Source organism: Papio anubis, chromosome 19 (genome assembly GCF_008728515.1).
Source record: "Papio anubis isolate 15944 chromosome 19, Panubis1.0, whole genome shotgun sequence".
Classification (NCBI taxonomy): domain Eukaryota; kingdom Metazoa; phylum Chordata; class Mammalia; order Primates; family Cercopithecidae; genus Papio; species Papio anubis.
In genome coordinates, this window is record NC_044994.1 from 47,498,436 (window position 1) to 47,511,852 (window position 13,417).

Consider the following 13,417-nt stretch of genomic DNA (forward strand, 5'->3'; position numbering starts at 1 on the left):
TGTTATTGGTCACATAGCTCTGTAATTATATATAATGTTGCAAATCCTAGTTTTCCGTTTTCTCTGACTGTAGGCTTTTGTTTAAAAAGAAATCACCAGCACATCTCATTATACAAGATGCCATCAGTGTACTTTTTTAGGAAGTGGACTGAATTTGAAACATTGCTTTTATTTTAGTTTTGCAGCTCTGAGTTTGGTAATATCCTGGGCACGGGCTGTATTTCACTGCAGAGTCCATGTGTATTCCAAGTGGGGTTGTTGCCTATACCTAATGTTACAGAACTCTGCAGTTTACAGTGCATTGCATAACTTCAAGATTGAAAAGTGCACCTGGTCCAGATGATGTGACCTGGCATGATACATACCAACGAATGCAGAAAGCTCCCATGTGTATGAGGATGGACTCAGAGAGAGCCTGCTGTGTTTCCAGAAGGTGCACTTTTCAATCTTTATCACCCACACAGGCTGGATTTCCAGCTATCGAGCAGAATGAGGGTTTGAATTATTGTGATTTTGGTGCTAGAAAGAAATTTACCTTTATGGATTATGAAATTCTATCATATACTTGCCATATATGTAAAAGTTTTTGACATAATGTCTGGCTCAAATTAAGGACCCAAAAAATGGTAATGCCAAGAGTAGACTTGGGAGGTTATAGGAATGGATTCAAACATTAGTTTATCAAATTCCGTGCTCTTAACCTTTGTGGTATAGCGGGTTTATGGTTATAATAACTCTAAGAATTGATGGATATGTAATTCATCATTTTAGGTATTTAGGGCTCATATTCTTTATGAAATGACTTCTTTGGAAGGATACCTGCAAGAATAAAGGAGGATGGAAAGAAAGTTGCAAAAATGACTTTCCATTGGCTCCCCAGTGGACAAGATAAAAGTGGGAGAAGCACAGAGACATACCTCAAAGGCAGAAAGAGGCTGGCTTAAAATAGCCATGGATTAATGTGAGAAGGTCCAGGCCCCTTAGTATTTCTACAGATCAGACCCAATACTCAGGTACCGATCATCTTTGAAAATTCAAGTAATTCCCAGTAGCCTCATTTGTACCTTATTGTAAATTGCAAGGATCAAAATAGTCCCTGCCTGTTAGTCCGTGAACTGAGAATCTTCTGTTGAAGAGAGGCAGAGTTTGAAAAGATGGACTCTACACCTGAGTGGGAGTTTGACCAGCCTGAGGCTGTGGAAGCCAATGACATGTAGTAGAGCGATTCAGAAACCAGAGAAAAAGGTCATAACGACCACAGCTAACAGAACACCTCTCGCCATGTATTGATTACATGGATTTCTCAAGTTTATTAGTTTCACAGAGAATTACTGGCTAATGGGTCTACCCTTTCAAAACTCAGACGCCCCAGCTTCACTCTCAGGGTCTTTCCTTGCACTTTTGCAAATACGAATCAAGTTCACTCACTACTGAATTAAAGCGACATGTACATTTAATAGAAAATATCAACATGTGTACTTTAAACGTATGCTTTTAATCTTATTTAAATTGTATCTCAATAAATAAAATTTAAGAAAAAGCCAGCTTTTGACATTCAAAGTCGAATTTTTCTAACTCTTTGAAAGCTTGGCTTGGGTAAAGTAAATGATTTTTTTTTTTTTCCTTTAATTCCAGCAGTTCACATTCACCTAACCAGAAGGAGGCTTGGCGATGTAGAGCAGGTGAAATTTTACTGAAAGCAAAGGGGTAGAGGGTTCTGACTGGGGGACTAGGGGTACTGGATAAGGGAGAAACACTACATAGGTTGATGGGAAGTCTGAAAGCAGGGAATCCTGAGAAGAGACTTTCAAAGTAGGTTTGAAGGATTTCACGTCAGTTGCCAAGGCAGGTCAATAGATAGATAAGCCTGAGTGTTCTTGTCTCCTTAGGGACTAAAAATGGAAACTGCTTGTGGAAATCCAGAAAGTTCTCTGTGCTTAATGGAGGGAGGACTTGGAAAGACTTTCAAAGATAGTGGACCAGCAGAAGTCTGGGTCAGCAAAAGCAGACCTTTGTGTACTGGGATTGGACAATTAGAAGCAAAAGGCAAGGATTAGAATCTAGAACAATGGGGGGCATCATGATGGTTCAAGAAACCAGATGAAAGCAGGGTACCCCAATAGGCAACCTCCAGGATACAAGCCAAAGTGTCAGCAGCAGAGACCTGTGAACATCTACAGACACTGACCCAATATAGGAAGGGTAAAAAAGCTAAATGGCCAACCATTTGCTCAAAAGATGCCAAAGCATCCAATGAAGATGGGCTGAGCATAAAGATTCTGAGATAAACATTTAATTGCAAACATAAAGTATATTTTTTTCTTGCTACTGAGAAAGGTAGGGATTTATTTAGGGTTATTTAGGAATTTATTTAGGATTATTAAATTAGTTATATAAATGATAGAATATACCTCTTCACACATTTGAATTACAGTGAATATAAGCTTTGAAATGGCTTTATTGAGATCTAATTTACCTACCGTATTAACATATAGTTCACCCATTTAAAGTGCATCATTCAATGGTTTTTGGTGCATTTGCAAAGTTGTACAACTATTACCGTAATCTAATTTTAGACTTTTTTATTATCCCCAAAAGAAAACTCGTACACACTGAATGTACAATTTTGATCACACTTTATACTTTAAAAACTTTTGGATGAAATTTTAAAAGTAGGTTGGAAGAGGAAATTTTATTAAAATGATCCAAGGGCACTGTATCTCAGGAATGGACTAGACCGAGGAACAGGAAGTCCATCTTATTTCTCTCTGTATCCCTACTTCTCTCAAGTGTCTGCTCTGTTCTGTGCTCTCTGCCAGAGACCAAATTTCGAGTATTTTTCAGAGTCAACGACAACAGCTTGGGAGGGCTCATAAATATTGCAGTTCCAGCGATCCTCAGAAACTCACTTGGCTCTTTCTGACTCTAGAATTCCAAAAGCTTGGGGCAGCTAGCCATTTCCATACCACCGAGTGGTGGTTCGGGATGAAGACTCATATGTGACTCAAACATGATATTTAAACATCCAATCCCATGGACTATCAACAAATTACAGGGAAGCTCTGTTGCAGGTACTATGGAATGATTCAATCATCATACTTTCTCAATTCCCATTCTCACCTCTATCAAGTATGATGATTGATAATTCTACTATGCAGATTAGAATTCTACAAACTTGCTCTCAGCTTCCCTTGCAGCGAATTGTAGCTTCCTGGTTCCAGACAAGAAAATACCTGCAAAAATCACTGGGGAAAAACAAACTGGCAAAAAATAAAGAGCAATTGATATCTATAATTGCAACAGCCATATGTGACCATGAGATGACACAATAAGGACAAAGGCTAGTGTAAAGGATGGCAAAGCAGAAACATGGAATAACCTGGGTCTCTGATGGTATTTGGTTTGCCCTGGGCTTCATAAGATAAAAAAATCTCTATGTGTTTCCTCTGCTGTTAGGCTTTCTGTTCCTGTAGCCCAACCTATGCCAACTAATGAACAAGGAAATCATCATTTGAACATATACCTCAAACGGTATTTACTATACCCTTGCTGCTCCTTTCCACCTTTATTCATTGATCCCTTCTTTCAACAAATATCTGTTAATTACCACTATATGATGGAGACTCTTGCAAGTGCTGAAGATATAGTGATGAACTAAATAAAGTTCCTGAGCTCCTAGTGATGAGATCTACCTCCTGGAAACACAGGCTCTGCAATAGCCTCTTCCAGATAAGCCTCCTCTTAATTCAAGATGCACCTCCAGGTGAAATCTACTGATTCACAACATAAAGGGAAACTTAACTAGGGTTTCTCTTTTGGGTGTTTGTCTCATTTCAGCAACCAACTGGCAAGCTTCTCAAAATAAGAGACTATGATTTGTGCTTCTTTTATGTCTCAGTTTTTGAGAATTGGAAGTTTTATAATAAAGTCTTCTTGGTTGACTAATATCTTGGCCAAAGGGAAGAAATTGTAAATTTTGCCTCAAATATCTTTCCAGCTGCACCTGCCTTACTTTCACCTACGTGTATCCTTCAAGGGGGTCAGAAACACGGATCAGGTCCCTTGCAATTTTAGCCATTTGCTGCTGTCTCTCTGGTTTATATATCCTATAAAAGTTGGATTTATTTACATTGTTCTTGGTGGGAATTCAGTTTGTACAGCCTTTCCTTTTGGAAGATTCCTGCAAATTTCCTAATGCGTACTGCCATTCCTTTAAGCTATGTTTCAGCACAGAGCTTTCTTTGTTCACAAGAATTCTGAGTGTCTTGCTGCAGCAGCTGCACATAACCTATACAGGAATGAGTCCATCACTTTTTCATGAAGGGGGATACATGTGTGGTTTCCGAACCCCTATGCCTCAATGCAAGGGTGGTATAAAAAGCTTACGTCAAGGAGATTTTTATTCCCTAATGCCAAAACAGCAGCAAGCCTGAACCAGAAATAACATGTGTATGAAGAGGAATGCACTTGCTTTGAGCAGCCAAAGTGTGGCAGCTCAGTCTATGAAAGCAACCTACTATTCAACATTGATTGACTATTAGCATATTATAATTTAACCTCATATTGCAAAGATTCTTCATGTAAATGGTTGGAAAAAAAATCTGTAGGCAATTATTGTTAATAACAAGCAATTTACAGCATCCGGGGATCACAAAACCTGTTACAAATTAGTATGCAGTATCATTCAAAACACACCATCATGAAGGGGAAGAACAGAGAGGTTAAGGGGTTTCACAAAGACTCCACAGCCAACCACAGGGAACGATGTGATGACCAGAGGCTGGGGGTCAATGGAACTCATACTAGAAGCACCCAAATTCCAACACCAGAGCAATCCCATAACATTGCCATCCTCCGCTCTTTTATATTCCCACATCACCCATTCATCAGATTCTTCTTTGTGGTCCATTAACCTTCAAAGAGTTGAGCAAATACAGTCAAAGGCATCACAATAGATGTATGGAAACAGTGGGACTTGAACACCTGCATAAAAGTAATGAACAATAACAACAACAAAAAACTGACAAAAACCAATTAGTCCCTAAGTAACAGATTATTTTAATCAGTATACAAGCAAGTACATGTTGTTCACTGGGCACAAATGATTCCTCATTCTTCTCTCTTATTCTCTCTGTCAATAGATCTCTTCTGTAATTAGTACCAAGTTAGAGAAACATAGTCACAGTAAAAATCAAGAGTAACTTTAAGTCCACGGAAACAAAGGAAAGATATTCCTGTAGCTTTTTGGAGACAAATGAAAAACTCCTGCAAGACAGATACATTTGTGGAGGATGGATGACAGCCCTAGGGCCTGAGGTATCATTTGGGGAACCTAGGGTGATAGTTTTTTTTTTTTTTTTTTTTTTTTTGAGATGGAGTCTCACTCTATCACCCAGGCTGGACTGCAGTGGCACAATATCAGCTCACTGCAATCTCTGCCGCCCAGGTCCAAGCGATTCTCCTTCCTCAACCTCCCAAGTAGCTGGGATTGCTGGTGCCTGCCATCACACCCAGCTAACTTTTGTAGTTTTTAGTAGAGATGGGGTTTCACCATGTTGGCCAGGCTGGTCTTGAACTCCTGATCTTGTGATCTACCCACCTCAGCCTCCCAAAGCATTGGGATTACAGGCGTGAGCCATCGTGCCTGGCCAATAGTCTTAAGGTCAATAAGATTGACAATTATATAGAAGTGGATGCTGTGTATAATCCTTATTTGAGGAAGAGAGCAAAATTAGCTCTGAGTTCTTCCTTCATTTTGCACAAAGAGAAATTATTCATTGGATCTATTTACCATTAAGAGGCATCTTCAAGTTGTGGGAGGTGTAACACCTTTCTTGAAAGAGTGCTCCCATATCTCCTGCCAGTTAAGCTTGTTAGTTGAATATGTAGGTCTACTACATGTAGCTTTGAGATCCTCTTATAAAAGACATCTGATCTTCCTCTTTGTCCTCATGCCAATTCCTTTTGCCAAGAAACTACTAGTATACCTAAATCAAAGAAAATCTTTTGAACCCACAGATCCAGCAGATGAGACTGTTCTCAAGCCCACCGTCCTCTAGGGAGTTTTTTTTTTGTTTTTTGTTTGTTTGTTTTTTTTGTTTTTGGCTACTCAGTCCAATCAATATAATCCAATGCAGTTCAATAAAACTCTATTTAAGGATTTAAGAGTTAACAAAGGAAAGATAAATAATCTTACCCTCCAGAAGCTTGCAACATTCTTTACCTCTCAAAATCCACTGTCCAAAATGTCTGTACTATGCATATGTTATTAGATATACATGGTCTTTATTTTTATTTAACTTTTCAAGGGAGGCTATCTTGAGACTCTATGCTGGCAGTTCCTCAAGGTCAATAAATTTGCCCTTTGTGTTCTCCAAAGCACCCAGCATAGTTCAAGGCTATGGTAATCATAATTTAAGGCTACTCTACAAACATTTTTAGTCAATCAATCAATCAATAAGAGTACTCATTGCATCTTTATAGGAAGTATTATATTAGGTTCCTGATCCTGCACTCATCTGAGGGGTTTCTATCTAAAGGATCAAATAGGACATCCATAAGAGATCAAAGTTTTATAACCATATGCCAGAGATTGGAAATTACCACTGTATTATAGATTTGGGATTATCCTGGAATTTTATAGCATTTCCTACCCATCTTTATTCTCACTAAAATTATCCATGAAAATCGTTGGGGAAGGAGAAACTGGCATCATAAGTTAAATTGCATACCTAGAGTCAAACAATAAGCAGGAGCAAGATATTTGGTCATATAAAACATCACTGTTGATAGATAAAGAGCTTGATTGGCACCTTCTGTTTCAAAAATGTTGAAATTTACCACTGTGAGGAAAAAGCATAAATACAAGTTTCTATATCACAGGATGTCTCAGAGCCTTTACCTGGCTATAGTACACCATAACTTTCCATGAGAAACATAATGTCTGTAATATTTCCTAAATGCACTTGAAAATGGGACTCATATTTTCAAAATACCTTGTATGACTGGTGTTCCACAAAACATAAATTGGACTAATCTATGAGGTTTATAATACACGAGATCCATCCTTCAATGACTGTACAAAATGCAACTCCACTTCTTTGTCAATCTGAACATCTTTAGAAAATGTTTGTAAGTAGAAATTTGCAATAACTTTCACCTCTACATTGAAAAAAAAAATTCTTTACTCTTTTTTACAGGCTGATATGTGACTTTTCTCCAAACACCTTTCAAAACCATTTCTCTGATCTGATTCTATACAGTAGTGTATGCACAGCAGGCTTTCTTGCATCTGTGTTTCCAGAGAAGCCATGGTAGCCTATATGTACAGTTCTTTTAGATGATAATTAAGGATTAATTGGATTAATTACAAAACACTTTTAGGATCAGCCACAGTGACTCACAGCTGTAATCCTAGCACTTTAGGAGGCCAAGGCAAGAGGATTACTTGAGCCCAGGAGTTAGAGATTAGCTTGGGCAATGTAGTGAGACCACATGATATGGTTAGGCTTTTTGTCCCCACCCAAATCTCATCCTCAATTGTAATTGTCATAATCTGCACATGTCAAGGAAAGACCAGGTGGAGGTAATTGAATCACAGGGGCAGTTTCCTCCATGCTGTTCTAGTTTCGTGATAGTGAGTGAATTCTCACGAGATCTGATGGTTTACCCCTTCGTTCAGCACTTCTCCTTCTTGCCATCTGGTGAAGAAGATGCCTTGTTTCTCCTTCACCTTCCACCATGTGTGTTTCCTGAGACCTCCCCAGCCATGCTGAACTGTGAGTCAATTAAACTTCTTTCTTTTATAAATTACCCAGTCTTGGAAAGTTCTATATAGCAATACAAAAACGGACTAATATACCTTGTCTCTACAAAAATAAAAAAAAAAAACGTAGCCAGTTGTGGTGGTGCACACCAGTGGTCCCAGATACTTGGGAGGCTGAGACAGGAGGATCACTTGAGGCTGGGAAGTCAAGACTTCAGGGAGCCATGATTACACCACTGCATTCCAGAGACAGAGGGAGACACTGTCTAAAAAAAAAAAAAAAAGGAAAAAAAGAAAACATTTTAAGACACCAAGATCTAGACCTTGTGTATCATGCTCAAACACAGTATATTGCAGGGTAAATGATAACAACAAATAGAGATACAATTCTGATGCCCTCCCTAATGAGAGCTCCTTGATTTCATGTTTTGCATTACTTTTGTAACCACCTTGCCCTTCATCATGTCCTAGTCTGTTTTATTGAAGAATTAACATCAAAGCAAAATATGTGACAAGGTTCTTGCTTTTAACAACTTTCTTAATTAAACTCATTGAGTTCCTTCTTTTCCTCAAATTGAAAATTCATGTCCTCACCCAAAGGTACCATATGCCCCTGAGTTTTAGGATGCTCAAACCATATACCCTGCTGCTTATTGTTTTTAAAACTAAACACACTCACACCTGAAATAACTACAAAGCTTCAGTCTCCAAGCCACACACCAATCAGATAATGTCTGTTCCAATTCGCCACTGATTTATCACACACACTACACACATGGAAAAAAGTACATTGCTTCAGTGTTTCCTAATGACTTCCAGAACTGAACTCTTCAGAGCGTCATGAATCACAGCAAGCATGTGTCTAGGTTGCAATTGGGAGATTGTTTAATTATTTACTTTTAATATAGGCTCTTTACAAAGGAATGTTTTCTGAGATCTTTGTTACTCAAAGTGCTGCCCTAAAACCAGCAGTATCAGTGTCCTGTGGAACCGTGGTAGACATGCCGAACTCAACTCCACCCAAACCTCGTGAGTCACAATGGCCAGTTCAGCAAGGAGCTCAGGTGATTCTTGTTCACATTAAAGTTGAAGAAGCCCTGAAATCTGGGAGACTTGGTCAAATTTCCCTTTCTAGGCTTGAAGCCCATTCACATTCATTGTACAGTTAATTTCTTTTTTTCCTTTCCTACAAACATAAAAATATATTAACAAATCATGGTATTGTATTAATAATATGAGGAATATGAGAGATTTTCCCATGATAAATACTGGATGTTGCAACAACCAGAGAATGTAATGATTGCATAGTTCTCCTAGTAAATCTTTCCTATTTAACAGTGTGCTTGTTTACTTCAATGTGGCCACTAAGTTGTAGAGGTGTCTGTTGGCCTTATGTCATGCAAAGTAATGAGTCTTTCATGGAAGTCAATCATTTCTGTTTCAGAGAGGTAATAAAAAAAGGCTTAAACAAAACTCCACATTTTAAACAGCTTCCATTGTATCTGCCTCGCTAAAAAATAGCTTGAATTTGGGGGAAAAGATTATTTTGAGTCAGGGGCTGAACCGATGTGGGTTGTACCTGAGTGAGGTTTAACACTGTGAAGATTGAGAATGACAGCATTGTAGAAAAATGTACTGATCTCCATCTTTGGTGTGAGTTCTACTTTATTGTTTATTTTTGTAAGTCCTGGAATTTGGCCTAGACTAGAAGAGTCATCCACTGATTGGATAACACAAAAAGCTGAAAGGAACAAGGCGTAATACTCAAGAAAAGCCTTCAATTGTTAACAACTTCGGATTTTGTTCAGTTTTGTTTAATGCCCTTCAAATTAGTCACCTGAAGAGGCCCACACTTTTTGTTCCTGCAGCATTGTTATCATCAGAAACATTCTTTTCTAACTTATCTTTTAAAACTTGGGCCAGGTGTAGTGGCTTATGCTTATAAACCCAGTGCTTTGGGAGGCTAAGGCAGGAGGATCACTTAAGGCTGGGAGTTCAAGACATGCCTGGACGACAGAGCAAGACTCTGTTTCTGAAAAAAAGAAAGAAAGAAAACTGCCCTCAAAATGATCTCATGAGACTCACAGGGAAATGACATGACTGGTTATTAAATTTTGAACTTTGTTATCACACCTTATCACCTACACTTAGCTCTTAGTGATCTTGAACTATTTCTCTACAATTCAGAAACCAGCTCTAAAATATAGCTTGCACTACGTGGTTGTTTAAAAGTTTGTCCCCAGCTTTGTTATTGCAATAGAGGAATTCCATAGCAGCTTTGGCCAGCAGCAAAATAAGAACACCTTGTTCATTCTCAGTTTCTCTTTGTGGAGATGGAAAATTCTCAGATTAAGATACTCAAGTGTGTGGTAATTCTGGTAAGTTTTGGCAAAAAAAAAAAAAATCTATCAATTCAGTCTAGAGTCATGTCTTATCATGTATAGTATTCATCTAATTTTGTATATGGTGAGTCATGTAACTGGCGAATTGTCAAAAGTTTTCTCTGTCTCGCAAAAAGCCTTAATTCCCACTCCTCTGCCCTAGCTCCCTATAAAGTCAAACCAGAAAAGGAGTCAGTGAGCTGTCGCAGAGAGGTCCACGATATGAATAAAGGGGTGTGTATGTGGGGGGTGTGTGTGTGTGGTGTAGGTATGTTTCTAAATGCACAATCATAACCATACCACACCACTTTATCTAGTTTTCCTGTACTTGCAAGTCAATTGTGATATTCTCAATGTCTGTTTCAATGACAGCTCAGTGAAGAGTCTTCATCCATTTCTTATCTCTGAATTTTCTCAGGATACGGGCTGGACTGTCACAGAGTATGTGCACTGGTGCCCATAAGAGGCTATCTCTGAGGTTCTGTGTCAAGAGTCTACCAACCCTCTTTCCCATCTTCCCCAGTATCCATTTTCCCTATTTTCCTCAATATCAGAAATATGCTTAACTGATTATATAACCATTACACAGCCACCCACACACACCAGGAAGAAAAGGGGAGGAGGTGCTAGATTTCCCAGCCTCTCTTGCAGCAAAGTGAGTCATGCAGCTAATTTCTGGTGAATACTCCAGTGGCAGAAGTTGTGCGTACAGCTTCCAGAAAGCATCCTTAAAGGCTAGCAGCTTATCCTTATAGACCTCTCTTTTCCTTTTTAGTGACTGGAATATAAACTAAATAGCTGGAGCTCCAGCAGCTACTCTGAACCATAAGAATCATTACAAATAGAAGTCACAAATGGGAGAAAAAGACTTTATTCTAAAGAATAAATGAGAGAGAAGGAACTTTAATACCATGGTCTGTCATACCAACTCCAGACTACAGAACTTGATATGGCAAAGAAAGAAATTTTGAACTTGTTTAAGTTACTACTATTATTTTAGGTTATTCTATTACTTATTGTTAAACCTAATAAAAGCTGACATAACCTTTTATGTGTTGTGCTGGGCTCCTCAATCAGGGTAGGTAGTGTCTTTCTCCTAGTTCCTCTAAGCAGTGGCTAGTTTACTAATTATTAGCCAGGCCACTTTAACTGGCAACTTGTTAAGAATTATCTTCTGTATTTCTTGTTGTCATTGTCATGTTAAATTCATATTTAAAGCACTAATTTCAATTCAACTTCTGTGTACTTTCATGTATTAAACCTTGCTTTTTCAACTAAATCGGAAGCTTCTTCCATTATTGACTCACATCCATGGATTCCAGATATTTAAGCCTCAGCAATAACTGAGGGAGACATTTAGCATCTTGTGTTGAAATCTGAAATGCATTTGTGTGCAAGTTAGCATGTGGTTTAAAAGCTTGGTTTAAATCCCCTATATTGAATTAGATAAGTTTCTTACCCTCACCATGTCTTGATTTTCTCATCTGGAAGATGAAAATAATAATAGATGAAAAAAATATACATGAAGTTTAAAAATATAAAATCCTCTTTTAGGATGAAGGTATCATAATTAGTCTCATTTACAGGTGAGGAAGTGGATTCCTCAAGGTCATAGAGTTAGGGAGACGTGACAGTAGTGTTCTCATTTTTTTCCAAGTGAAGACCAGAATAGAATAGTCCTAAGAGTGTCTTACCGTTGTATAGAACTTTACAGTTTATAAATTACTTTGCCCCTCCTATCTGATTTAATTCTCATGTGAACCTGGAAGAAACAGGTATAATCTAACCCCAATTTACAAAACAGGAAACCAAGGATCAGAGAGGTAAAGTGGCTTTCCCAGGACCACGTAGATAGTAAGTAGCTGACCCATTTATTCTGGGTCTAAATCCAATTGGTCTTCCTAGTATTTCATGCTGTACAATTTCCAAAATCTTAGCATAGGTCAGTAGCAGAAATTAAGTCCCAACAAACTGATTTTTGTCAAGCTTTCTGGGAAAGGTCAAATGAGGAGTACCTAGAATTGCACATTATCTGCTTATGTTATGTCAAAACATTTGTCCACAGCCTACGAGAAAACTGAAAGAATGCATGGGAATATAACCCAACAGTTCTACTCTCAATGCACATATATTATCTATGGGTAGGTGCCAAGTCTATGTTTACCTTAGGAGGCACAATAAGAAACGACTTGAATTTATCTAGGAAAAAAAACACTTGATTTTTTTCCCCCCAATCAAAGGAGCAAGCCAGAATTGTCCAAACCTTCCTTCCTCAAATGCCGAGATGAACATTTCCTTTCATCTATTCTCCCAGCAATTTCTTTCCTACAATTAAATCTTGAGTGTGGATCCTGTGGACATCCAATGACCTGGAATAGAGAGGAGCTGTCCCAGAAGATCTGAGCCCAGGTGCAGAATAAACCAATGCTCTTCCTAATGTGTTCCTCTTTTCAATAATAGTAAAAAGTTATAATCACTTTTTTAATCAGTTTTCCCCATTTGGATAAGCACAGTCCATGGCTCTCTCTGGTCCTAAACATGCTGTTCATGCCTGTTAATGACCAGCCCCCATTGTTTACTAAGTACATGCTCATCTCACTTTGGTGAATTAATATTGGCACTCGGCTCACTTATAAAGGCTATTTATTATCAATTTTTCAAATTAGCAGTTGATTGGCATTTGGTACAACTTCTTTTCGGGGCAGCGTCTTCATGTACTGCTAATTAAACTAAGGAATTCATCTGTTCAAAAGTTAGAAGAATTAGAATTGTGAAAAAATAACATTTTTTGCCTCAAAATTGCTATACTCATATGTATAAAGTTTCTATATAATGTGATGAAATAATTATTGTAATTAGCATCTTAATTTGAATTTAAATGCAATTTTTTTTTCTTTTTAGAAATCTAAATTAATTCCCTGGGAAACTGATGAGAATTTTTCAAAGTAGAAATAAATGCCTGTAATAAATCAAGAGATAAGGGAACAGGCAGAGATTATTCTGCAATTAAAGTTTACTAAATTAATTCCACTTCAACTCCTTGGAGTTTAATGTGAAAAAACTAGGAAGTGTGAGTATCTTCTTGGATTAAAAAATTCACACTGAAAATTTAAAGGCAAAGAAGAGAAAAGAACCATATAATCACTATTTCCCTAAACACTAATTTCCCTAAACACAGAAAATAAATGTTCATATCCATCTCACAGTTTGATATTAAAAATATAAATAAAAGGCACCAAACTTGAGTAAATTCAATGGAAGCATGGACAGG